This window comes from Astyanax mexicanus, chromosome 15, assembly GCF_023375975.1.
Source record: "Astyanax mexicanus isolate ESR-SI-001 chromosome 15, AstMex3_surface, whole genome shotgun sequence".
In the NCBI taxonomy this organism is placed as follows: Eukaryota; Metazoa; Chordata; class Actinopteri; order Characiformes; family Acestrorhamphidae; genus Astyanax; species Astyanax mexicanus.
The window spans coordinates 33676024-33683579 of NC_064422.1; the positions used below are offsets into that span (position 1 = coordinate 33676024).

General features: G+C 33.5%; 1 long non-coding RNA gene across 1 annotated transcript; it reads left to right on the forward strand.

Moving 5' to 3' along the window:
- The first annotated feature begins 250 nt into the window (after nt 1–250).
- LOC111192361 (uncharacterized) lies at nt 251–3399 on the forward strand. The gene is made up of 3 exons (XR_002649863.2): nt 251–387; nt 481–589; nt 2626–3399. It is a non-coding gene; the product is annotated as an uncharacterized LOC111192361 (long non-coding RNA).
- Nucleotides 3400–7556: the final 4157 nt, after the last annotated feature.

Genomic DNA, 7556 nt, shown 5'->3' on the forward strand with positions numbered 1-7556 from the left:
TCTAGTGCACTATCTGAGAGTGTATTGAATGGCTTTCTCATTTAAACGTTTCTAGATAGGTGCACTAGATAGGGATCACTGCGCCATTTGAGACTGAGCCGGGGTTCACCTCTCTGGATCTTCCCCCTGGATAATTCAGCAATGTTTTGTAGTTCCTCTCAAACATTGACTTTGTCGTAAATATTTTGAAACCTACTTTTACGTTTCACTCGAGGCTACAACGATTAATTTGGGTTATTGTACTTTTATTATAATTTTTAAATGTATATTAAAGTGGCAGTAAATGAAAAATCCAAGTAGATATTTGAGAATCACGCTTTATAAACTGCTGGCCGGAGGAAGTGGGGGCGTGTAGCTAACGTTACGTGTTTTGGTGCATGTCTGGAGGTCAGAGCTCTGAGTCTATGCAGAAAATACAGTTTATTATTTAACAGCTTTATTCACTGTTTTCTCTCTCTTTTCTCTTTATGGATATTCCAGCTTTATATTCCAGCATGAAGCAGTACACTTTATCAGCAAAAAAGCGTCTGGCCAAGCCGCTGCTGTTCGGCGCTTTACTCACAGGACTTGCAACAGCGTTCTATAACAGGTAAGTTAAATAAATAGCTTAAATGTTAAAGTCATGCAGCCACACCTGTATTATCTGTATTATTATTATACCTCACACTGTCTATTACTGTTCTCAGAAATGTATTATAAACATCTGTAAATCATGTAGTTAATCAATTTGTAGTCCTTCTGTATTTATTATTATTATATTCCTTTTCTGAAGTTGTTGTTGTTATTATTATCATTATAAATCTACCAAAATACTAAATGCATGTAGTTTAGTTGTTAGTTTAGCTTAGTTTAGTTTATTTTGGTTGTGCAAAACATATACACACATACATAAGGGTTAAAATAGAAAATAAAGAAAAATAACTTGCATTTAAACAAATCAATACAGACTGTATAGGAATAGGCTTTAGACTATGTTTGAGTACATTTTGAATTAAATGAACATTGTTGTTTTATTCTATAAACTACGGACATTTCTCCCAAATTCCAAATAAAAATATTGTAATTTAGAGCATTTATTTACAGAAAATGAGAAATTGATGAAATATCAAAAAAGATGCAGAGCTTTCAGACCTCAAATAATGCAAAGTTTATATTCATAAAGATTAAAGAGTTCATAAATCAATATTTGGTGGAATAACCCTGGTTTTTAATCTCAGTTTTCATCTTGGCATGTTCTCCTCCACCAGTCTTACACACTGCTTTGGATAACTTTATTCCACTCCTAGAGCTTGGTTTGATGGCTTGGGATCATCCATCTTCCCCTTGATTATATTCCAGAGGTGTTCCGTTTGGTAAAATCAAAGAAACTCATAATTTTGAAGTGGTTATTCTCATATATTTTTTCCAAAGCTCTATAAACAGTTCATTCATCAGTTAAATATATGTGTTCACCATCCTGTTTTTAAACATTATTTTAAATTTATAGAGAACTACACATTCTACATAGTTCTTCATTGCGGTTACTTCTAACATAAACAATTAGTATGCAATTCTGTAAAGTAGCTCTTACAATTCCAATACCTATATGTCTTATTTAAAGGTATGGTAAAGTGTATTTATATTATAACATTTAAAAACGAACTCAAAACCAGTTGGTCACACAGAAAAGAACATTGAGCTGGATTTTTTTTTGCTTTTAGAAGAGCCATGCCTCTTCAGTTATTGTTATATTATGTTATTGAACCATGTGTGACCCATAACTACCAAATTGTTGTTTCTGCAACCTTTGGACCAGTGTTTCTTAAACTTGGCCTTGCCCTGCAAATTTATTGCTTGATTCCCTTCTGCAACTAGTGATGGTAACAAAATAAATTTAATTAATTGCTGTACTAAAGTACTTTTATGTATCATCCTTTTCATAAAATAATTGTAATAATTTAATAGACATCAGTGACAGACTTTCTGATAAACGATGGGTGAACCAAAAGTGACAGTAGGGTCTTTTACATTAGAGCCTTGTTACAGGGTATTTGTAGATCCTTAAAACTGAAATTGAAATTGAAAGGTTTTTCAATTTATTTTGCTAATTGGTCTTAAAATGTTTCTAATTTGAGAGTACTGTAGGCATAGTGTAAATTTAACAAAAAATCAGTTGGATATCTCTTATTTTCATTTTGTAAACCTGTTAGTTTATGTTTGATTGAAATTGAAGGTGTAGTGTGCTTTAATCATTTGGTACAAAAGTGGTTTAGATGTTGTTTCTTAGTGGTATTAAAAAGTCTTACATTGTATTTGCCAATACCTGCAGATACCAATTGTTAGACAAACAGTAACAGTACAATAGAGCCATAATAGATCATCATACGGTTCCTTTTAACATTTAAGAACATTTAAAGGCAAATACTTGTGTACTTTTACTCAAGCAGAGAAAATTAGGACTTTTACTTTTACTTTGGGTACCTGTACTTTAACTAGAGTATGTGATTTGTGTACTTTGGACACCACTGTCCATCAGTAAATTAACAAGCAGTTGGTATATTACAACTGGGAAATGTAAAGGGCATGTTGCATCCAGGACCAGAATTAAGAAACTGCTTTGGACTAATCCTCACCTTTTTTCTGAAGGCATTTGTTCTTTGAAGACCTGGCAGAAATTCGGGAGCAGGAGCGAGCTCGCACTGATGCCAAACTTTTAGAAGTGTTAGAAAGAAGACAGAAACAAATGGAAGAGCTGGAGTCAAAGAAAAGTGCTGGGGACAGGTGAGCTTATCACACACCTCCAGGCAAAGGTAATCAGAGTGACACTGACGGGGGTTAGGAGTTTAAGTTTTGTGATGAACTGAAAAATTTATGACAGCTATAAAGAAAAATGGTGAATTAGGAATAAAAAAAGAAGTCAACAGAAGGACCTTCAATTTTCTGTGGACTGGAAGCTCAATTTGACTCTGGACACCTCCTCACTACTGAAGTGTAATCACAGGATTGAAGATCTGAAGATTCCCAAGACAGGCGAACAAAAACAAACTGTATTACTGTTGGTTATGTGAGTTCCTAATTTGTTTAATATATAAGCTTAAATAAGATGCATTTTCTCTCTCAGTGTAAAACATTAACTCACAATAAAGATAAGTGTTATAGTGTGTTCCATGATGAATGCTTCTTTTGAAGTGCATTTCCTCTGCCTATTATCTGCCCAATAATGGGATTACAGTGTACAAAATCAGAATACTGCTTACATTTAATTTCTGTAAGAATATCTACAAGTAAAAATCTAAAATATACATGAAAGTGTTTTGAGCAAAAGCTGAACATTTTCAGTGAAAGATGAATGTAAATGTTCACATTAGTGAGAAAATGGAAATGTTTGTATGTTTTTAAAATAAAGAAATCAACTCTTTATGTGAAATGTGTTTTATTGTGTAGCGTTGTACTGCAACACTTAGCAATAAACGTATTAAACACCTATTAATATCAGTTGACATGCAGGGAATAATTGCTGTTAACCAGCACACAACACACCCAGTGTTCTCTGTGGAAGTCATTATGCTTGTTCTGTTGATAGTGAGGCGCAGATTTTAATCTCTGTGCTTTTGCAGTAAGGCATGTCACTTCCTGTCTGTGCAGTCTTGTGTTGTCCAGTGAAAAGGCACATGACTGTACTGTTATAAGCCAGCGTGATAGTTTCTTTGAAACAAATGTGAGAAATTTAAAAAAGCTGTGTGATAAATAGAACAAATGTGTCTTTGTTTCTGCTTGTTATGTGAAACATGTCAGCTGTTATGGCAATGGAATGAACATGTTGAGAAAGGAAATTTAAAGAAATGTCTACACTGCCCTCTGCTGAAAGGTAGTGAATAACACATTTTTAGGATTGACTAAACACCTACTTTCAAAATAGATTTAGGCAAAACTTTTTGGGACAGATTCTCATTGATTTTCCATTGAAAAGCAAATAAATTCTGCGATTGGGTTTAATAATAATTTATTGATGTAAATAATCTGAATAGCTCTTTTAAAAAAAAATAATAATAATTTTGATAAAACCTGTTGAGATGATATTTAGTGATTCATTTTTCTAACAATACAACCTTTTAAACCTCTTATTTAACATTAACTTTTTAAAACACTATCCAATGTTTAAAAAAAAATAATGAATGCACAAAGTGGCCAAAAATAGCACAAACAAACACATTCGTATTATACAAAATTCTATATTTTGATATTTAAATACTAGCTGGGATCCGCAGAAACAATTTCCACTAATTTATCAAAATCTTAGCATAACTAAATTGGTAAAGATGTTAAGAAGGTTAATCAGAGTCGTCTGATGTGCAACTCTCATTTGTTTAAAAGTTGTAGCAATGGAAACCAGATGATCTGAAATGTTTAGTGTTTTGTTGATGGCCGATAATTGAAAGATGAAGTGGTTGTGAATAGGCAAGATTGATTCTTGAAAGTGTTTTGGTATTTGAGAAGACTTGAGGTGTTTTAAGACAAATTTGTCATAAACATATGTATATATATATATATATATATATACATATATATATATATATGTATATATATACATATATATATATATATATATACATATATATATATATATATGTATATATATATATATATATATGTATATATATACATATATATATATATATATACATACATAAATGTGCTGGGCACAGTTGGAATTTAGCCTCCGCCATGTGTGTAGTGAACATACACAGGGCACATCAGTGGCAGCTTGCTAAACCTGGGTACTGAACCCAGTTTAACATGAATAGCACATAAAAAGGCAATACTTGTGTTTTTGACAAACCCTGTTTTCTTACCTCTATAATACACGATTTCTACCAAATATCTCTAAAATACTGTTTAAATCTTAACATCTGAACCTCATTGACAACCTTCAGTCTCCAGGAAAAAAAAAATTCCAACAAAAACTTTATGTAGAAATTCAGGGTTGCCCACACCTGTTCAGTACTCTGATTTACTGCCTTTTTTGTCAGGGAGTGCAGTTTGCCATTTGGCACTGACCCAGTCTACCAGTCACAGTGACTAGCCTTCATTTATTCTGTAAAGACAGACACTCTATCAGTCCTGTTACTCAGCAAAAGCCTAACATTCTTCCTTTTTATGCAAGTCTAATGGAGTCCCCCAGGCCTGTCCCGCTCTGTGGTTTTGAATTGAGTGACAGGGATGAGACTAAATTGTGGAGAATCCTCTGAGAACCCCTGCATGACAGACACTTGAGTGGACAGCGCAATCTGTCTTCTCACAGCTCTCTATCCAGTTAAATAGCCAATAGACGCATGGCCACAAAGTAACCAGTCTACAGACAGGGAGCATAGAGTTGAAATTATAAAAAGATGGATTTTTCAGACACACTTCAGACACAATTCTCTGCAAGAGGATTATTTTAATTAGTTGCCTTGATATACTGGTTTATTTTTAATTTTATTTTAGGAACTGCTCCTCAGGAAAAAAAGAGAAACATTTTGGGAATTGCAACTATTTTTTTCAGAAGTGAATTTAAAAAGTGTGTCTTTTGAATAAGTTATGAAACTAGTGTGGGGGTCGTTTCAAAATCAACTCTTTATGTACAGCAGCAACATTTTCTTGGCCCTTTCATTAGTAATCCCTTTAGCCTGCTGCCCTTGATCAGAAATGAATTACAGACCATAACATTATGCTTTTATGAAATGCACTTTGTTTATGCTGTCAGTTTATCGTGTCGGAGCATTTTTTATTTACTTTATTCTACATCAAATAGAAAAACACATCACTTACATTTTGCCTCACAACTTCATAGAAGACCCAATCTTAAAATTATAACATTTACCACACCAGTATTGGCACATGCATAAGGATGCTTAAGACATACTAGATAAGCCAGGCTTTTAATTCATTTGATTTTAAGCTTTGACTTTAAGATTTTATTCTTTTAATCTGGATGTTTTATTTATTTTTATTTTACTTTAGCTTTTTATTTATTCGTCTTAATATTCTTTTTGCATTTTAGTATTGTTTGTATTTCCTTGCCTTTTTTATGTTTTCTTTAGTTCTATTGTAAAGCCCTCTGTATGATTTTGGTTTTAAAAAAAGGGCTACATACATTTATTTATTTTAATTTAATATAATTACATTGACAATAAAAAAAATTTACACAAGTTTTCATTAAAATATAAATATAGATACACTATTATCTAATGGGAATATAGCTGGGAGGCAGGAGGAAAAGGACACTCCACAGTGCACATTGCTTTTGCACTGTGATATGATATGTATTCTTGGCTGTGCTCACTTTTACAGAGCATTGGGCCTGATATATCACCACCTATGTGTGTTTTTAGTGTATGCAGAGGTGTCTGGATTGTTTTGTGTGTGTTTTATTAGCACTTTAGTTCCTCCAGAGGGCAGCAGCTCATTCTCTATAGTGGTGCTTCTCTTCAACAGGGATTTTCTGTCTAATATATTAACCAAGTTTTTTTTTTCTCGTACTGCATACATCCCCCTCACACCAACAAAGCAGCAGCTGACCCGTGGAGGCATGGACTACACATGACCTTTCAAGGTGTCTGGTGGTATTTCAGAACCAAGTTAGCAGCAGATCCTTTAAGTCCTGTAGGTTAGGAGGTGATTCCTCACGGATTAGAATGTTTTTTCAGCACATCTGTTACGACCCCACATCACGTCCAGGCTATAACTGGGGACATAACATGTGGGATCTAAATATGAGAGCTGGTGAAGAAGAGGGAATGAGGGAAGTGGTCATCTGAAGAGTTTTTTAAATAATTAATCTGCCACAGAACCACTTTGGCCCAGAGAAGACAGCGTTTCTAGGTTGTGTGGACATATGGCTATTTCTTTGCATAATACAGCTATAATGTGCATTTGTGGATTACAAATTACGCTTCTGGAAGTGTTCTTAAGCATTGAGTATTTATTTTTTTTAGAACAGAAACATACCTGTTTCAATGCAGTGCCAACTGAGGGCCCGAAGATCACCAGCAACCAGTACTGACGATCTCCCTTGTCCTTTGCACTCAGGGATTCCTCCAGATTTTCTGAATCTTTTGATGATGCTGTTGATGGTGGGACTTTCAAAGTTTTCACAATTTTACTGTATGTTGAGAAAGGTTTACTGAATATTTTTCACAATTTATGGAGGTTTTTGCAGATTGGTAAACCTTATCAAAAATTTCATTCAGGCAGTCATGCAAGATGGTTGTAATTTGTTCCTACTACAGTCATTTCTAATTAGTATCACTTACCTTTTTCCAGCCTTTTGTTGCCCTGTACTTACTTTTTTGAGATGTGTCACTGTCAACAAGTTCAAATGAGTTTTTTTTGTTTAAATGTTTTTTTTTTTTTTATGAACTAGAAAAATGTCTTACTTTTAACATATAAAATGTGTTATATGTTCACTTGTAATCTTTGCATCATTTTAATTTCTATTTATTCACATTTTACACAACATCCCTTCATTTTTGATTTTGGGGTTTAAAATAATGTTTATGCTCACATTTACATTGTTGGAGCTTTTGATGAATGAT